Source organism: Pongo pygmaeus, chromosome Y, assembly GCF_028885625.2.
Source record: "Pongo pygmaeus isolate AG05252 chromosome Y, NHGRI_mPonPyg2-v2.0_pri, whole genome shotgun sequence".
In the NCBI taxonomy this organism is placed as follows: domain Eukaryota; kingdom Metazoa; phylum Chordata; class Mammalia; order Primates; family Hominidae; genus Pongo; species Pongo pygmaeus.
Window position 1 is genome coordinate 9,630,269 of NC_072397.2, and position 19,775 is coordinate 9,650,043.

Here is a 19,775-nt window from a genome sequence, read left to right on the forward strand (position 1 = left end):
AACTTCTCTTGCAAAACATCTTCTCTCTTTTCTCTTCTCTCCTCTCTCTCTCTCTCTCCGTTTCTCCCTTCTTTCTTTCGTTGCTCTTTCCTGTGCACGCCAAAGCAGAAGCTTAAGTGCGGCGTCTTTGATCTCAATCCTGGAGACACAGGAACATTTTCCTTACTTTACTCAACTCGTTTCCTTTGAATACCGCAAAATTAAGACGGCATTTAAAACAATTGAAATCCCTTTTCTTCTGGGGGTTGGTGCCTAAAGATTAGGAAACTTTGCACAAGGAATGCGCTGCAGCATATACAACTTTCAGGACCCTGAAATACAGAACTGCAAAGAAACGGCCTAAGATGGTTGAATCCCCTTTATTTTTCTTTAATTTTGGACATGTTCGAACGTTCAACGTCCTACCATACTTACTTATGTAAGTAAGGTAGCGCTTACTTCATTATGCATTTCAATACTCAAAAAAAATTCCTTTGTGAAATGTTGAAATATTTTTCTAATCTGTTTCACGAGCTTCCAAAAGAAGGAAAAAAGATTCAGTTTACATTTCAGCAAAATGTCTCTTTTTAAGCAGATTTATGTTTACTTAACATTTACAGTACATTTACGTTTGAGCAAAGTTAGGTTTTGGAGATTTGCTTAGGGTCAGATTTTTTTTTTTTTTTTTTTTTTTTTTTGGTCTGTGCATGAAGATGTTACTGCTCAGTTATCTCTCTCTTTCTGTCTCTCCCTCCCTCTCTCCTTGTATTCTAACAGAAAGGTTCAGAACTTGCATAATTGGGAAAGAAGCTGTTGCCTGAACTTACTGGAGGATTCAACATTGTCACTTTGGACCTGTCACTTATCCTCAGTATTTGCTTCCCCCAGGAGAGAACTGTAACAAAAAAGCATTGCAATTTAATACATAAGCTCAGTAAGTTCCTGTTTATGCTCCTTGGGATGAAACAAAAAGTCCTTCAATTAGAAACAAAGGTTTAATCAAGTAGCATTTTTAATGACCATGTTAAAACTAAAGTTAAGTTAATGACCGTTTGAAGAGCAGAGCTCTAGTTAATAGCTAGTTGTGAATAATCAGAATTTACTTCTGTTTCTGTCTTACTTTTCTATACTTACCTCATATTCCTTTCTTCTTTGCTCATGTTTCTGGCCATCTTTTTACTTTGGGTTTCTTTCTTTCCTTATTCAAGTAACTGAGATGGGATTGAAATACATAGCTAAATATTTTTAAAATTTTTGTTTTTAAAAATTGCTGAATATTTTGTATTCCAAATTCACTTTTAGGTTACTTCCTTATCTCCTTTATTTTTTTATTTCCTGTATGTCACTGACTGGGAAATAAAAATTACTTAATTTTAACTGAACCTCTGCCCCTCTTTTCCAGGATGCAGAAATAATATTTGTGTTGTTTTAAAAATCTTAGATGAATTAAAAAGAAAAATGACTCTGTCATTCTTTGGTAAGTTACAATACTTAAGTCAGAAGCTACAGAAGATGAGCTTTTTTAGGTTTTCTTATTCTCGTGCTGCTTTTCTGTCCCTTCAGTTTTGTCTGTTTTTGCTTAATATATTTTGGGCTTCAGTGCATATAAATTAATATTTGTTAAATCTACTTGGTGGATTACCCTTTTATTAATGGATAGCATCCTTTGTCTCTTTAAAATATTATGTCTTAAAGTTTATTTTGTGTAATATTAGCATAATTGTCTTAGTTTTCTTTTGCTTATTATTTTGATGGAATATCTTTTTCTGTTCTTAACACTTACAATCAAGTGTATAATAAAGTAGTTTGAATTGGTTTATTGTTTATGATAAGCTAGTTTGAATCTTAGATTCAGTAGTGTACAGAAACTTTGCTCCTTTATAGTTTTGCACTCTGCCTTCTGATTGTCACGTTACATCTTTATACAGTGTGTGTCAATATCATATTGTTTTATAAATTTATTTTATAAAATTAGTTTTATAAATTTTTCTTTTAAATCATATAGGAGAAAAACTTAGAATCCCCGAGTTTAATAATGCTGGCTTTTATATTTACCTACATAGTTATCTCTGCCGTTGTTCTTTATTTCTCTATGTAGGTTTGAATTATTGTCTGGTGGCTTTTTATTTCTGACTACAGGGCCCTCTTTTGCATTGTTTTTGTAGGGCAGATTTATTGGTAGTATATTCTTTCAGCTTTTGTGTAGCTGGGAATATTTCAGTTTCTCCTTTATTTTGAAGGATAGTCTGAGTTTTTCCTGCTTAACAGATCCTGGAGCTTCTTGGATGTGTAAATTAATGATTTTCATCAAATGTGAAGTTGTTTTTGGCTATTGTGCAGATATCCTTTACCACCCCTTTGCCTCCTCTTACTATGGTGGGTAGTAGGCATGTCTGTGTATGTTGGAGAGAATCAAAGATCTTTTAAGCTCTGTTGATTTTTATTTATCTTTTGTTTTCTGTTCCTCAGACTCTATAGTTTCAGTTGATTTAGCTTCCAGTTTGTTGATTCTTCTGCCTGCTCAAATCTGCTGTTGAGCCTGTCTAGTAAAATGTTCATTTTCTTGTACTTTTCAGCTTCAGAATTTCATTTGATTGGTTATGTTATTATTTTGTTCACTTACTGTTTTCCTAATTTTCTTTAGCTCTTTGTTTGTGGTTTCCCACTTAGCTCTCTGAGTATGTTTATGACAGTTGATTTATAAAACCATTAGTAAGTCTAAAACCTGGGCTTCCTCCAGAATGTTTTCTTTTAATTTTTTTTAATTTCTGTTAATTGCCCATACTTTCCTGTTTTTTTTTCCTTTTTTTTTTTTTGCATGACTTATAATTTCTTTTTGAAACAGAAGGCTTTGAATATTGCCATATGATAACTCTCACATACATTCAGATTTAGACATTAAAGAGATTATTCTAGTAGAGATAACACTGATTTCAGGAAGCTTAAGCACCTTAACATCAAACAAATATTTTTCTTTCATAGTGCAGGATAAGCAGGATTAGTAGAAACTTAAGGACAAATTGAACAAGCAAATGGGGAGAACAGAGAGCAGGAAATGTATCTCATATGGTAAACCAGTTCTTCAGATGAGCTATTAAAGCGAGTCTGTGCTCTTATTTTAGTGCATGACCAGTGGTAAGACAAAATTTGCTTTCTGTAGATGAAAGAAAAGCCTGACTAATCTTAGGTCCAAAGAAGGCATAGATACCCTTTGGCCTTGTCTTGAAGTGGCATTGGGGAATAGTTGGTCATAACACTGGAAATCAGATTCTGTCTGCTCACCAGAGTTTGTGGTTGCTGGTTGTTACAGGTTTTTTTTAAGTGAATTTTGGGGTTTGTTTAGTGAGCAAACTATTTTTGTGAAGACTGTTTGTTGTGTGTGGGTTTCAGAAGTCTCTACATTAGTTTGTGGTCAGCTAGTGAGTTAAATTTTATGAAAAGCTGGGAGAAACAAGAATAGCAGTAAAAACTTCCAGTCTTTGTAGATTGGCTGTCTCAGTGCTTAGCTGGGCAATTTAAAACTTACCTTAAGTAGTACAGTTGGCCCTTTGTGTCCGTGAGTTTCACATTTGTAGGTTCAACCAACTGTGGATTGAAAATATTTGAAAAATTAAATATAGATGGTTGCATTTGCACTGAACATGTAGACTTTTTTCTTGTAATTTCTCTTAAACCATACAGCATAACAACACTTTATATAGCATGTACATTGTATTAGGTATTCTGAGTACTCTAAAGTATATGGGAGGATGTGTGTTAGGTTATGTGCAAGTACTGTAACATTTTATGTAAGGGACTTGAGGATTCTTGGATTTTGGTATTTGCAGGTGGTGTGGGATGGCGGTCTGCCTGGAACCAAGGAATGCCACAAAAGAGGATGGTGCCTTGTTGTGTGCATCCTGACGGTCAGCCAGAGGAGAAAACCTAGGGTTTTCTACGTGTGCATCCTGCTTTGGACATGCATGTAGCCTTGTAGGTCCCACAGTATTTGTCAATCCTTCATAAAACCTTAACTTTTTTGTGTATCTCTTTCCCAGCCTCTTATTTCCCCTTAAGGCTTTTTAGCCTACATACTACATTTTTTCTCTGTTTACTCCTTACTTCTAGTGGCTGGGGCTTCAACAAGTATCAGCAGCAGGCCACAACAGCCCTGAGAAGGTTCTGTGGCCTTCCCCTGGGGAAACACTAGACAAGTCAACCCCACCACCATAGCTCTTTAAGAGCAAGGTTTATATTCCCCACTCTGGCACCAGCTGTTCACACCAGGAATACTAGCTGCTTTCCTAATGGTTACCCTCAAGGTACAGATTAGGGATGGTAGGCAGGTAAATTAAAATGCCACAGGTCTCTTTCTGAAATGTAGTATCTTCTTTTTTTTAATCAAGTACAACCCTGGTTATTGTAAGTTCTGATTAGATTTCACAGTTTCAAAGTACTTTATTTGGACAATTTTTGCTTATATAAAGTAAGTTTTAACCTAATGTCCAAATTAAATCCCTTTGTCTCTTTTCTCTGTCTCTTCCCAGTTCTTTTTTCCTTGATCTTAATGTGCCGTACAAAGTAACTTTTAGATACTATAGTATCAGTGATGGCATTTAGACATATAAAGTATTATATAAATTTAATATGTTGTTCAAAGCAGTGCACGTGAACTATGTTAAAATTTTACCAGGTAGTATAATCAGAAGAAAAAAAGATGTTGACCTTAATATCCAGTCAGACCCTGAGATTATGTTTTTATGATTCAGCCCATTTTCTAGTTGAATTTATGTTGGTACTTAAAACTGTGAGTTTTATGAGTTAATGATTAGTTGATGGGACAGACTTATAAAATATCCAGTGTTATCTCTCTGTGCCACCAAGATAATTTTATTAATCTTCATTTTCTTGGATTTTTGTTTCAATGTAACAATTCCAAAGTGTCCTTCAGTGATCCTCACTCTGGTACACTTCTCCCCCTTTAATATGTCATGACAGTATTTGCTTGCTAAGATGATACATTTTGTGTTCTCACACAAGGCAGTATTATTTGGTGGAGAGCTGATTCTAGAAGTTGTGCTGTTAGTTTTGAAGAGAGTTTCTCTTTTAAGAATTGAAGTGTGAACCACATTAAAGGCAATAATGTATATGTGGTAGGTAGAATAATATGCCTTAACTCGTCAAATGATATTTATGTCCTAATCTCCGATACCTGTGAATATGTTGTCCAGCTTGGCAATACTTGATTTGCAGATATCATAAAGTAGGATTTCAAGATAGGAAGATTATCTTGGATTATGTAGTGGACGAGTGTAATCAATCACAGGAGTTTGTTTACTAGGAGGGCAGCAAGATCAGTCAGAAAAAGAGATATCCTAGGAATATATAAGTTTTATTTGTTTTTAAAATATTTTGAAATAAAAATAAGATTAAAAGGAAAATTTATAGCCCCCACTTCCCCCGCCAAAAAAAGTAAGGAGATGTTAGAGAGAGACAGAGGAAAAGAGAGAAAAGAGAAACAGTGAGAGAGAGGTCTGAAGATGTTTTGCTGTTGATCTTAAAGATGGAGGCAGGAAAATAAACCAAATAATGGAGGCAACCTCTGTAAACTGAAAAAGACAAAACAGATTCTCCTCTGTGAAATAGTAAATATATTTGGTCTTTGCCCCGTTTTCCTAACATACAGCTCCCAAAACCCTTGTTGATGGGATGCTAGGAGAATTTTTTTTCCAATATTTAGTCTTTGACCTCCAGTTCCTGACATAGAGCTCCCAAGACCTTTGTAATTTCCAGAGTAATAGGAGCATTTGACAAACAACTCCTAAATCCCTTGGAATTTCCTGGTGATAGGACAATCCTTTTCGAATGAGGTGACTATTGGTGTGTTCTTAGCCCCAGAATGGGAGCTGATTGCCAGAGAAACCAACCTTCTGATTAGAAGATTGGGACTTTCAGTCTTATCCCAAGCTTTCCAGGGAGGGCACCAGGGGCTGAAGGTTTAGTTGATCACCAGCCACCAGTAATGTAGTGAGTTATGCCTATGCAGTGAAGCCTTATAAAAACCTAGTGAATGAGGTTTAAGTAACTTCCAGATAGCTTGAAGTGTGAAGGGCCCAAGAGGTTCCTGGAACAGGGAAGCCTCATGCTCCTTCCCACATACCTCACCATTTGCATCTCCTGGCTATCTCTTCATTTGTATCCATTGTAATATTCAGTATAATAAACCTGTAAGTGTAAGTGTTTCTCTAACTTCTGTGAGCCACTCTAGTAAATTAATTGAACCAAAGGAGGAGGTTAAGGGCAGCATAGTTTACAAAATGTGCCCTGTTTCTGACATCTGAAGTGGGGGTAGTCTAGTGGGACTGACCTCTTAACTTGTAGAAACTTTCATTCTTTCTAGGTGACTAGTGACTAGAATTAAATTGAATCCTAGGCTACCCATTTATTGTCTTCTGCAGAATTGATGAGAATGGAGAGAAATCCTCACATATTGGTGACCAGAGATAAAATATTCTGAATTGAGAGTTTAAAAGAGCACACTTAGAAGAGATTTAGTTTAGTTTTTCCTATCAGTCTTGCAATAGTGTCAACATATGTTAAAATGATCTGGGTAAAAATACAAGGCTGGATGTTTCTTAGCTAATTATGATCAGTTTAATTGGAGCTGGGGAAGTATAACTTCATAAAATTGTGACCAAGTAGTTCCATTTAGGTAATCCATAAAAGTGGAGAACCACTGGACATCTAGAAATGTATGACTTGATGATACTAATTGAGTGACCCAGTTGTTGGCCTTTTCCAAAACAAGTAAGGCAAAAGCATATTTCAGTGTCTTTGGGCATTACAATCTTATTTTGGATTTCCTGATGCTTTTGCTGCCAAGGTTGGCGTTTAGATTCATAGAGATATCTCCATTTGTGAATAATCACTGTATTAGAGTTTTAGGACTAGTTGTAACCCCTTTCAGTTTTATAAATAAAATAGTCATAGGTATTAAATGTAAATACAGTGCAGTTGTGCATGCTTTAAATGGCAAACAATATATGTGATCTAAGATAGAGTATTACCTTATGAGAACCTGCTAATAGTGTAGAAATTATGATGCTAAACATGACTAAACATGCTAAACATGCTAAACATGCTAAACATGATGCTAAACATGACTGTAATGATTTACCCTTACTGAAACTCTTTTACTAACTCTAGGCTTCTTTTGGTTTCCTCATCTCTGAATTTAGCAATGACTATTTCTCTTTTAATTTACCTGTGAGTAGCTCTGAGTAGCTACTCACAGCAATCACTGCAGGTACTTTTGCTGTTACAGGTAGTACTTATACTAACTCCTAGGATGTTATTTTGCTGCAGTTTTATATTCTGCATCAGAACTCCACATTTACTCTGCTCTTGAAAGACCATACTCTTTGGAATGTTGTAGTTATTGATGATCATTTATTCTCATGTTTCCATGTCTTTGATTCATATCCCTGGACAAACTGTAATTGGCTCATCACTGAGATTGTCTGTTTATCATACCTGCCTATAAGCTATTTCTCTAGATTAAATGAAAAAGTAGATTAAATGCTGTTGCAACTGACTTCATGACAGTGAGCCAAACAATGAAGGCCAAGGGAAAATGCTCTATATGAATTCTCTGTCACTACTGATTTGCATTAATTGATACACCAACCGCTTAACAATTTGAGACCTATATTTTGGGTATAGTTCGCTAAGAAGAAAGTGAAACTTTTCACATTTCCCTAGATTTGCTTGACAATAGGTGCCAACATTGGGACTTTCCTAGATGATGTCTTTCCTTTGATTCTTCATATATCCCTGCTGTACTTAGGCAGTACTTCTCAAACTTTTTGGCTTAGGATACTTTTAGTTAAAAATTATTGGCCGGATGCGGTGGCTCACGCTTCTAATCCAGCACTTTGGGAGGCCAAGGCCGGCAGATCACCATCCTGGCTAACATGATGAAACCCCATCTCTACTAAAAAATAGAAAAAATTAGCCAGGCGTGGTGGTGGGCACCTGTAGTCCCAGCTACTCGGGAGGCTGAGGCAGGAGAATGGCGTGAACCTGGGAGGCAGAGCTTGCAGTGAGCCAAGATCACCCCACTGCACTCCAGCCTGGGCAACAGAGTAAGACTCCATCTCAGAGAAAAAAAAAAAAAAAAATTTATTGAAGACCTTAATGTGGAATCAGTGAACTCTTTTCTGTGTTATATTAAACTTCAGTCACCTTTTTTTATGTTTTAAGTGAATTTTATGCCTTTCAGTAATTTTGTAACACTTGTCATTTGGAAATATTGGTTCACTGAGTTGTATAGATATTTCAGATGGTTTACAATATTAGAAAATGAGATTTGTTAATATTAGTTACTACCCTTATCAGAAAGTCTTTAAAGAGTGGGAAGCTGAAGGGAGGAGCCAAGATGGCTGAATAGGAACAGCTCCCGTCTACAGCTCCCAGCGCAAGCGACGCAGAAGACGGGTGATTTCTGCATTTCCATCTGAGGTACTGTGTTCATCTCACTAGGGAGTGCCAGACAGTGGGCTCAGGTCAGTGGGTGAGTGCACCGTGCGCCAGCCGAAGCAGGGGCGAGGCATTGCCTCACTTGGGAAGTGCAAGGGGTCAGGGAGTTCCGTTTCCAGGGGTGACAGACAGCACCTGGAAAATCGGGCCACTCCCACCTGAATACTGTGCTTTTCCGACTGGCTTAGGAAACGGTGCCCCAGGAGAGTATGGCCCGCACCTGGCTCAGAGGGTCCTACGCCCACGGAGTCTCCCTGATTGCTAGCACAGCAGTCTGAGATCAAACAGCGAGTCGGCAGCGAGGCTGGGGGAGGGGCGCCCACCATTGCCCAGGCTCCTTAGGTAAACAAAGCAGCTGGGAAGCTTCAACTGGGTGGAGCCCGCCACAGCTCAAGGAGGCCTGCCTGCCTCTGTAGGCTCCACCTCTGGGGGCAGGGTACAGACAAAAAAAAGCAGTAACCTCTGCAGACTTAAATGTCCCTGTCTGACAGCTTTGAGGAGAGCAGTGGTTCTCCCAGCACGCAACTGGAGATTTGAGAACGGGCTGATTGCCTCCTCAAATGGGTTCCTGACCCCTGACCCCCAAGCAGCCTAACTCGGAGGCACCCCCCTGCAGGGGCAGACTGACACCTCACAAGGCCAGCCAGGTACTCCAACAGACCTGCAGCTCAGGGTCCTGTCTGTTAGAAGGAAAACTAACAGAAAGGACATCCACACCAAAAACCCATCTGTACATCACCATCATCAAAGACCAAAAGTAGATAAAACCACAAAGATGGGGAAAAAACAGAGCAGAAAAACTGGAAACTCTAAAAAGCAGAGTACCTCTCCTCCTCCAAAGGAACGCAGTTCCTCACCAGCAATGGAACAAAGCTGGACGGAGAATGACTTTGACAAGCTGAGAGAAGAAGGCTTCAGACGATCAAATTACTCCGAGCTACAGGAGGACATTCAAACCAAAGGCAAAGAAGTTGAAAACTTTGAAAAAAATTTAGAAGACTGTATAACTAGAATAACCAATACAGAGAAATGCTTAAAGGAGCTGATGGAGCTGAAAACCAAGGCTCGAGAACTACGTGAAGAATGCAGAAGCCTCAGGAGCTGATGCGATCAAATGGAAGAAAGGGTATCAACCCTGGAAGATGAAATGAATGAAATGAAGCGAGAAGGGAAGTTTAGAGAAAAAAGAATAAAAAGAAACGAGCAAAGCCTCCAAGAAATGTAGGACTAGGTGAAAAGACCAAATCTACATCTGATTGGTGTACCTGAAAGTGACAGGGAGAATGGAAACAAGTTGGAAAACACTCTGCAGGATATTATCCAGGAGAACTTCCCCAATCTAGCAAGGCAGGCCAACATTCAGATTCAGGAAATACAGAGAACGCCACAAAGATACTCCTCGAGAAGAGCAACTCCAAGACACATAATTGTCAGATTCACCAAAGTTGAAGGAAAAAATGTTAAGGGCAGCCAGAGAGAAAGGTCGGGTTGCCATCAAAGGGAAGCCCATCAGACTAACAGCGGATCTTTCGGCAGAAACCCTACAAGCCAGAAGAGAGTGGGGGCCAATATTCAACATTCTTAAAGAAAAGAATTTTCAACCAGAATTTCATATCCTGCCAAACTAAGCTTCATAAGTGAAGGAGAAATAAAATACTTTACAGACAAGCAAATGCTGAGAGATTTTGTCACCACCAGGCCTGCCCTAAAAGAGCTCCTGAAGGAAGTGCTAAACATGGAAAGGCACAACCGGTACCAGCCACTGCAAAATCATACCGAAATGTAAAGACCAACAAGAATAGGAAGAGACTGCATCAACTAACAAGCAAAATAACCAGCTAACATCATAATGACAGGATCAGATTCACACATAACAATATTAACTTTAAATGTAAATGGACTAAATGCTCCAATTAAAAGACACAGTCTGGCAAATTGGATAAAGACTCAAGACCCATCAGTGTGCTGTATTCAGGAAACCCATCTCACGTGCAGAGAAACACATAGGCTCAAAATAAAAGGATGGAGGAAGATCTACCAAGCAAATGGAAAACAAAAAAAGGCAGGGGTTGCAATCCCAGTCTCTGATAAAACAGACTTTAAACCAACAAAGATCAAAAGAGACAAAGAAGGCCATTAAATAATGGTAAAGGGATTAATTCAACAAGAAGAGCTAACTATCCTAAATATATATGCACCCAATACAGGAGCACTCAGATTCATAAAGCAAGTCCTGAGTGACCTACAAAGAGACTTAGACTCCCACACATTAATAATGGGAGACTTTAACACCCCACTGTCAACATTAGACAGATCAACGAAACAGAAAATCAACAAAGATACCCAGGAATTGAACTCAGCTCTGCACCAAGCAGACCTAATAGACATCTACAGAACTCTCCACCCCAAATCAACAGAATATACATTTTTTTCAGCACCACACCACACCTATTCCAAAATTGACCATATACTTGGAAGTAAAGCTCTCCTCAATAAATGTAAAAGCACAGAAATTATAACAAACTATCTCTCAGATCACAGTGCAATCAAGCTAGAACTCAGGATGAAGAATCTCACTCAAAACCGCTCAACTACGTGGAAACTGAACAACCTGCTCCTGAATGACTACTGGGTACATAACGAAATGAAGGCAGAAATAAAGATGTTCTTTGAAACCAACGAGAACCAAGACACAACATACCAGAATCTCTGGGATGCATTCAAAGCAGTGTGTAGAGGGAAATTTATAGCACTAAATGCCCACAAGAGAAAGCAGGAAAGATCCAAAATTGACAACTTAACATCACAATTAAAAGAACTAGAAAAGCAAGAGCAAACACATTCAAAAGCTAGCAGAAGGCAAGAAATAACTAAAATCAGAGCAGAAATGTAGGAAATAGAGACACAAAAAACTCTTCAAAAAATTAATGAATCCAGGAGCTGGTTTTTTGAAAGGATCAACAAAATTGATAGACCACTAGCAAGATTAATAAAGAAAAAGAGAAGAATCAAATAGATGCAATAAAAAATGATAAAGGGGATATCACCACCGATCCCACAGAAGTACAAACTACCATCAGAGAATATTACAAACACCTCTACACAAATAAACTAGAAAATCTAGAAGAAATTGATAAATTCCTCAACACGTACACCCTCCCAAGACTAAACCAGGAAGAAGTTGAATCTCTGAATAGACCAATAACAGGAGCTGAAATTGTGGCAATAATCAATAGCTTACCAACCAAAAAAAGTCCAGGACCAGATGGGTTCACAGCCGAATTCTACCAGAGGTACAAGGAGGAGCTGGTACCATTCCTTCTGAAACTATTCCAATCAAGAGAAAAAGAGGGAATCCTCCCTAACTCATTTTATGAGGCCAGCATCATCCTGATACCAAAGCCTGGCAGAGACACAACAAAACAAGAGAATTTTAGACCAATATCCTTGATGAGCATCGATGCAAAAATCCTCAATAAAATACTGGCAAACAGAATCCAGCAGCATATCAAAAAGCTTATCCACCATGATCAAGTGGGCTTCATCCCTGGGATGCAAGGCTGGTTCAATATACGCAAATCAATAAATGTAATCCAGCATATAAACAGAACCAAAGTCAAAAACCACATGATTATCTCAATAGATGCAGAAAAGGCCTTTGACAAAATTCAACAACCCTTCATGCTAAAAACTCTCAATAAATTAGGAATTGATGGGTCATATCTGAAAATAATAAGAGCTATTTATGATAAACCCACAGCCAATATCATACTGAATGGGCAGAAACCGAAAGCATTCCCTTTGAAAACTGGCACAAGACAGGGATGCCCTCTCTCACCACTTCTATTCAACATAGTGTTGGAAGTTCTGGCCAGGGCAATTAGGCAAGAGAAGGAAATCAAGGGTATTCAATTAGGAAAAGAGGAAGTCAAATTGTCCCTGTTTGCAGATGACATGACAGTATATCTAGAAAACCCCATTGTCTCAGCCCAAAATCTCCTTAAGCTGATAAGCAACTTCAGCAAAGTCTCAGGATACAAAATCAATGTACAAAAATCACAAGCAGTCTTATACATCAATAACAGACAGAGAGCCAAATCATGAGTGAACTCCCATTCACAATTGCTTCAAAGAGAATAAAATACGTAGGAATCCAACTTACAAGGGATGTGAAGGACCTCTTCAAGGAGAACTACAAACCACTGCTCAAGGAAATAAAAGAGGATACAAACAAAAGGAAGAACATTCCATGCTCATGGGTAGGAAGAATCAATATCATGAAAATGGCCATCCTTCCCAAGGTAATTTACAGATTCAATGCCATCCCCATCAAGTTACCAATGACTTTCTTCACAGAATTGAAAAAAACTACTTTAAAGTTCATATGGAACCAAAAAAGAGCCCACATCGCCAAGTCAATCCTAAGCCAAAAGAACAAAGCTGGAGGCATCACACTACCTGACTTCAAACTATACTACAAGGCTACAGTAACCAAAACAGCATGGTACTGGTACCAAAACAGAGATATAGGTCAATGGAACAGAACAGAGCCGTCAGAAATAATGCCACATATCTACAACTATCTGATCTTTGACAAACCTGACAAAAACAAGAAATGGGGAACGGATTCCCTATTTAATAAATGGTGCTGGGAAAACTGGCTAGCCATATGTAGAAAGCTGAAACTTGATCCCTTCCTTACACCTTATACAAAAATGAATTCAAGATGGATTAAAGACTTAAATATTAGACCTAAAACCATAAAAACCCTAGAAGAAAACCTAGGCAATACCATTCAGGACATAGGCATGGGCAAGGACTTCATGTCTAAAACACCAAAAGCAATGGCAACAAAAGCCAAAATTGACAAATGGGATCTAATTAAACTAAAGAGCTTCTGCACAGCAAAGGAAACTACCATCAGAGTGAACAGGCAACCTACAAAATGGGAGAAAATTTTCGCAACCTACTCATCTGACAAAGGGCTAATATCCAGAATCTACAATGAACTCCAACAAATTTACAAGAAAAAAACAAACAACCCCATCAAAAAGTGGGTGAAGGACATGAGCAGACACTTCTCAAAAGAAGAGATTTATGCAGCCAAAAAACACATGAAAAATGCTCACCATCACTGGCCATCAAACAAATGCAAATCAAAACCACAATGAGATACCATCTCACACCAGTCAGAATGGCATTCATTAAAAAGTCAGGAAACAACAGGTGCTGGAGAGGATGTGGAGAAATAGGAACACTTTTACACAGTTGGTGGGACTGTAAACTAGTTCAACCCTTGTGGAAGTCAGTGTGGCAATTCCTCAGGGATCTATAAGTAGAAATTCCATTTGACCCAGCCATCCCACTACTGGGTATATACCCAAATGACTATAAATCATGCTGCTATAAAGACACATGCACACATATGTTTATTGCGGCATTATTCACAATAGCAAAGACTTGGAACCAACCCAAATGTCCAACAATGATAGACTGGATTAAGAAAATGTGGCACGTATACACCATGGAATACTATGCAGCCATAAAAAATGATGAGTTCATTTCCTTTGTAGGGACATGGATGAAATTGGAAATCATCATTCTCAGTAAACTATCATAAGAACAAAAAACCAAACACCGCATATTCTCACTCATAGGTGGGAATTGAACAATGAGAACACATGGTCACAGGAAAGGGAACATCACACTTCGGGGACTGTTGTGGGGTGGGGGGAGGGGGGAGGGATAGCATTGGGAGATACACCTAATGCTAGATGACGAGTTGGTGGGTGCAGCGCACCAGCATGGCACATGTATACATATGTAACTTACCTGCACATTGCGCACATGTACCATAGAGCCTAAAGTATAATAATAATAATAATAATAAGAAGAAGAAGAAGAAGAAGAAGAAGAAGAAGAAGAAGAAGAAGAAAAAAAAGAGTGGGAAGCTGACAGGCTAATGCAGATTGAAACTTTCTAAAATTCTAATTTTCACTAGAAAGCTTGATTTTTATCATTACAATGAATAACTGTATTATTTATCCTCCCATACTTACTTGGTTCATTTTCTGTAAAATGTCTGGCCCTAATCAAGATAACCATAGTAATAAGAACTACTATACTATCATATATTATATACTATTATTATTATAAAAACATGTATGTTTATTGAGACACTATTCACAATAGCAAAGACTTAGCACCAACCCAAATGATGATCAGTGACAGACTCGATAAAGAAAATGTGACACATAAGCACCATGGAATACTGTGCAGCCATAAAAAAGGATGAATTCATGTCTTTTGCAGGTACATGGATGAAGCTAGAAAGCTTCATTCTCAGCAAACTAATGCAAGAACAGAAAATCAAACACCACATGTTCTTACTCGTAGGTGAAAGTTGAAGAATGAGAACACATGGACACAAGTAGGGGAACATGACACACCAGGGCTTGTCAGGGGTGGGGGCTTAGAGAAGGGATAGTTTTAGGAGAAATACCTAATGTAGATGATGGGTTGATGGGTGCAGCAAACTACCATGGCGTGTGTATACCTATGTATACACATGTATAAACCTGCACATTCTGCACATGTACCCCAGAACTTAAACTATCATAATAAAAAAAGAACTATGAAGGATCAAAAACTGTATTTGCAAATTAATACGGTTGCCATAGTTTATGGATGTTGACAGAGTTATTGAAACAATAGTTTCTCTCTTTTTTTTTTTCTTGTCGCCGACAAATCCAGGTGCAGAATGGGGATGGGGGATCCAGCTACCTGGTTTCCCCTGTGACTTACCTAGTTCTAGATCACACGGATTCTGACCACAAAGTCTCCCTATGATGGCCCACACAAGCAAGAGAGGAGAACATAATCGAGCTCTGAAAGATTTACAGATACTCTCATTCCTTTACAGATACTCTCATTCATCGTTTGTCCACATTTCTGGACAAACGATGTCCTGGGAGTAGGGGATGACTGAATGGAAGTCAAAGTTAATAGTTACTGGAAATACACACTGTGGCAGTAGAAAACCCTAGGCACAAGGGAAGTAAAATATTAACCACTCCAGGCTGGAGGGCAGTGGTGCAATCTTGGCTCACAGCAAGCTCTGCCTCCTGGGTTCACACCATTCTCCTGCCTCAGGCTCCCGAGTAGCAGGGAGTAGAGACACCTGCCACCAGGCCTGGCTAATTTTTTTTTTTAATTTTTAGTAGAGACGGGGTTTTACTGTGTTAGCCAGGATGGTCTTGATCTCCTGACCTCGTGATCCACCCACCTGGGCCTCCTAAAGTGCAGGGATTACAGGAGTGAGCCACCACACCCAGCTGAAACAATAGTTTTTACAATGGCATCTACCACTTTGTGCACATTTGCACCTCTGTCCTGAACCTGATTCCTATAGGATGATGTGTTGAGAACCAGACAATACAAAATAGAAGAGAAATCATGAGCTTACAGAACCTGAAACTTCTTACACTGGGCAGTGTGGTAGACAGAACAGTGGCTGCCCAAAGATGAGCATGTTTTCAGTCCTGAAATCCGTGAATTATCATATTGGGAAAAGGTGCTATTGTAGATGTCGTTTAAAGTTAGGATTTTGAGAGAGGAAAATTATGTAGGGTTATCTGGCTGTGCCCAGTGAAATCACAAGAATCTTTATAAATGAAAAAAGAAAGCAGAAGAATCAGAACCAGAGACATGGCATTATGCATAGAACTGGACTTGTTATTACTAGTTTTAAAGATAGAGGAAGCAGAGATCTAAGAAATACAGGCAGCCTCTAACTAATGTTAACAAATCTCATTTTCCAATATTGTAAGCCTGTGGAAGTGGCTAGGGCACAGATGCTCCCATAGAGTCTCCAGAAGGAATGTAACGTAATGAGATAAGCCTCTAAACTTATTGTAATCTTACATAGGTAGTAAGCAAACCTGCTCTTTGCTTGTGGATGTAATAGTATTTTCATTTTTTTCTAAGGCTGATTTGTATATGGGTATCCTTGAAAAAATACGGTGGAACAAAGGTGTTCTGTATCTCTGCTCATAAGATAGCAGAAACAGCATACTGGCTTCTGTTCAATTTTCCTTTGATTATACAACTTCATTGGCTATGGTGTTTAATATGACCATCATAGGCTGAGACAAGATACGTTCAGTTTATCTCATAAGTTACTAGTTAAATCTCAGACATATACTTTTGTAACTGAGTGACTCCCATTGTAAGGATAACTACTTCAGTATGCGTATAAATGAGTCAGTTGTCCTTCTTGGGGCTTCAACAAATAAGCAAAGATAACCTCATTGTGGAGAGCACTTCACAGTTGTTTTTAGGGTTACATAATGTACTCTGTATCCTTAAACACCTGAAGATCTGTTATAACTACATCTGAGATAGTAGTCACAGTGTTTTCTCATGTTAACTTAATGCCTGGCTTCCACCCAGGAGGCACATGTGGTGTGTCTGCATATAAAGTGTTTATGATTATTGGGGTCCCCCAAGCTGGACCTGTATCCGTGTTCAAGTGACCACAGGGTTACTGTGCTTCAGCATGGCTCCTTGGCTGGCTGGTAAGTGAATAATTAAACTGAGTCTTTTTTGCAATAGCTAACTGAGACCAATCAGTCAATTTTCCCTTTCTGTGTGTAACACAAGCTGGATGTTCCTGGAATGACTAAATAGTGACTAGAAGAGTGGGGGAAGACATCCAGTGATAATTAATTGGGAAGGTTCAGGCGCCAGGACATCCATTGCTATTTCCGTGTGAATGGCAATCAAATCATCTGAGTTGACTAGCTAGGAAAGCAAATTTAACAGGCTTATCGTCTTTGGGAGAGACACACAAGGGTGTACGCATGTGTGCACGCGCATGTTAGTGTAAGTCTTCAGTAGCAGATTTAAAAGTACCAATAATGTCCTGTTCTTATACTTTAGAGTCTTAATATTTTACTTCCCTTGTGCCTAGGGTTTTCTACTGCCACTCTCTGTATTTCTAGTACCTATAACTTTGACTTCCGTTCAGTCATCCCCTACTCCCAGTACATAGTTTGTCCAGAAATGTGAGATGCTAAAGGGATAAGAGTATCTGTAAACCTTTCAGAGCTCCATTATGTTCTCCTCTCTTGCTTGTATGGGCCATCATAGGGAGACTTTGTGGTCAGTATCCTTGTGATCTAGAACTAGGTCAGTCACAGGGGAAACCAGGTGGCTGGATCCCCTATCCCCATTCTGTACCTGGATTTGTCTGGGAAGACAAGAAGCATTAAGCCTAAAGAGCAGTCAGAGCAGAAAGCTGAATTTTCAGAAGTTTTATATTAATATAACCATTCGTCTTTTTTGTCCTGATAGTTACTCAGGAGGAAACTGAGAGGGCATGGTCCCTTTCTATGTATAGCTATACTCAGTGTCCCAATTTTCCTTTGGGACACTGGGACACAAGCAGAGACTCCGAAAGTCTGCACGGATTAGTTGTTCATTCACCACAGCTCCTCAGTTTTCCAGGAGAGCTATATATGGCCTTTGGTTTCATTCAGGGACAGGGAAACTTGAACCCATGCCTAGTCATTCTTCTCATTAAAGTAGCGGAAGTCATGTTAGAGACAGTATTGCTGCATTCAGTACTCCTGCCTTTAATGCTTCCTGAAAGCAGCCCCAGCTCTCCATATGGCAAAACAAAGGCAAACTTATGCAAAGGCTTCTCAGGGAACCCTCAGAAAGGTTTAAACTTAGGTTCACAGTTTTTAGAGAATAAGGTCCTCATTGCTCCCTCTGGCACTAGCAGTTTGCACCAGGAGATCTGCTGGCTATTCTTACCCTAGGGTATAGGGATGGTATGTAGGCAATGAAAAATCTTACAGTACTTTTATGGAAAACCAACTTTTTTATTCAGTAAGCTTTCCCCTGTTTTGTAAAGTTTTTAAAAGATTGTAGAAATCTGAAAAAGTTTGTTATGACAGATTTGCCAGCTCCAGCTGTTTTGTGGAGAGTGAGCCTTCGATTTTCGTATGCCACAATTATATGGTGATACCTTGTAATGATTTAATTTTAGCATCTGCTTTTTTTTTTCTTTAAATTTTTTTTTGCCTTTTATGGGGTTTGTTTGCCAACCACCACTCTTTTTTTTTATTATTATAGTTTAAGTTCTAGGGTACATGTGCACAACGTGCAGGTTTGTTACATATGTAGAAATGTCCCCTGTTGGTATGCTTCACCTGTTAACTCATCATTTGCATTAGGTATATCTCCTAATGCTATCCCTCCCCCCTCTCCCCACCCTACAACAGGCCCTGGTGTGTGATGTTCCCCACCCTGTGTCCAAGTTTTCTCATTGTTCAATTCCCACCTATGAATGAGAGCATGCGATATTTGAATTTCTGTCCTTGTGATAGTTTGCTCAGAATGATGGTTTCTTTTTTTTTAATCATTATTATTATTATTATTATTATTATTATTATTATTATACTTTAGGCTCTATGGTACATGTGCGCAACGTGCAGGTAAGTTACATATGTATACATGTGCCATACTGGTGCGCTGCACCCACCAACTCGTCATCTAGCATTAGGTATATCTCCCAATGCTATCCCTCCCTCCTCCCCCCACCCCACAACAGTCCCCGAAGCGTGATGTTCCCCTTCCTGTGTCCATGTGTTCTCATTGTTCAATTCTCACCTATGAGTGAGAATATGCGGTGTTTGGTTTTTCGTTCTTGCGATAGTTTACTGAGAATGATGATTTCCAATTTCATCCATGTCCCTACAAAGGACGTGAACTCATCATTTTTTATGGCTGCATAGTATTCCATGGTGTATATGTGCCACATTTTCTTAATCCAGTCTATCATTGTTGGACATTTGGGTTGGTTCCAAGTCTTTGCTATTGTGAATAATGCTGCAATAAACATATGTGTGCATGTGTCTTTATAGCAGCATGATTTATAGTCATTTGGGTATATACCCAGTAATGGGATGGCTGGGTCAAATGGAAGTTCTAGTTCTAGATCCCTGAGGAATCGCCACACTGACTTCCACAAGGGTTGAACTAGTTTACACTCCCACCAACAGTGTAAAAGTGTTCCTATTTCTCCACATCCTCTCCAGCACCTGTTGTTTCCTGACTTTTTAATGGTTGCCATTCTAACTGGTGTGAGATGGTATCTCATTGTGGTTTTGATTTGCATTTCTCTGATGGCCAGTGATGGTGAGCATTTTTTCATGTGTTTTTTGGCTGCATAAATGTCTTCTTTTGAGAAGTGTCTGTTCATGTCCTTTGCC

The 19,775-nt window shown here is 38.9% G+C and overlaps 1 pseudogene; it reads left to right on the plus strand.

Annotated features, from left to right (window-relative positions):
* The first annotated feature begins 867 nt into the window (after window positions 1–867).
* The window catches only part of LOC129025878 (gamma-taxilin-like), a 45,563-nt pseudogene continuing 26,655 nt past the window's right edge, over window positions 868–19,775 (plus strand).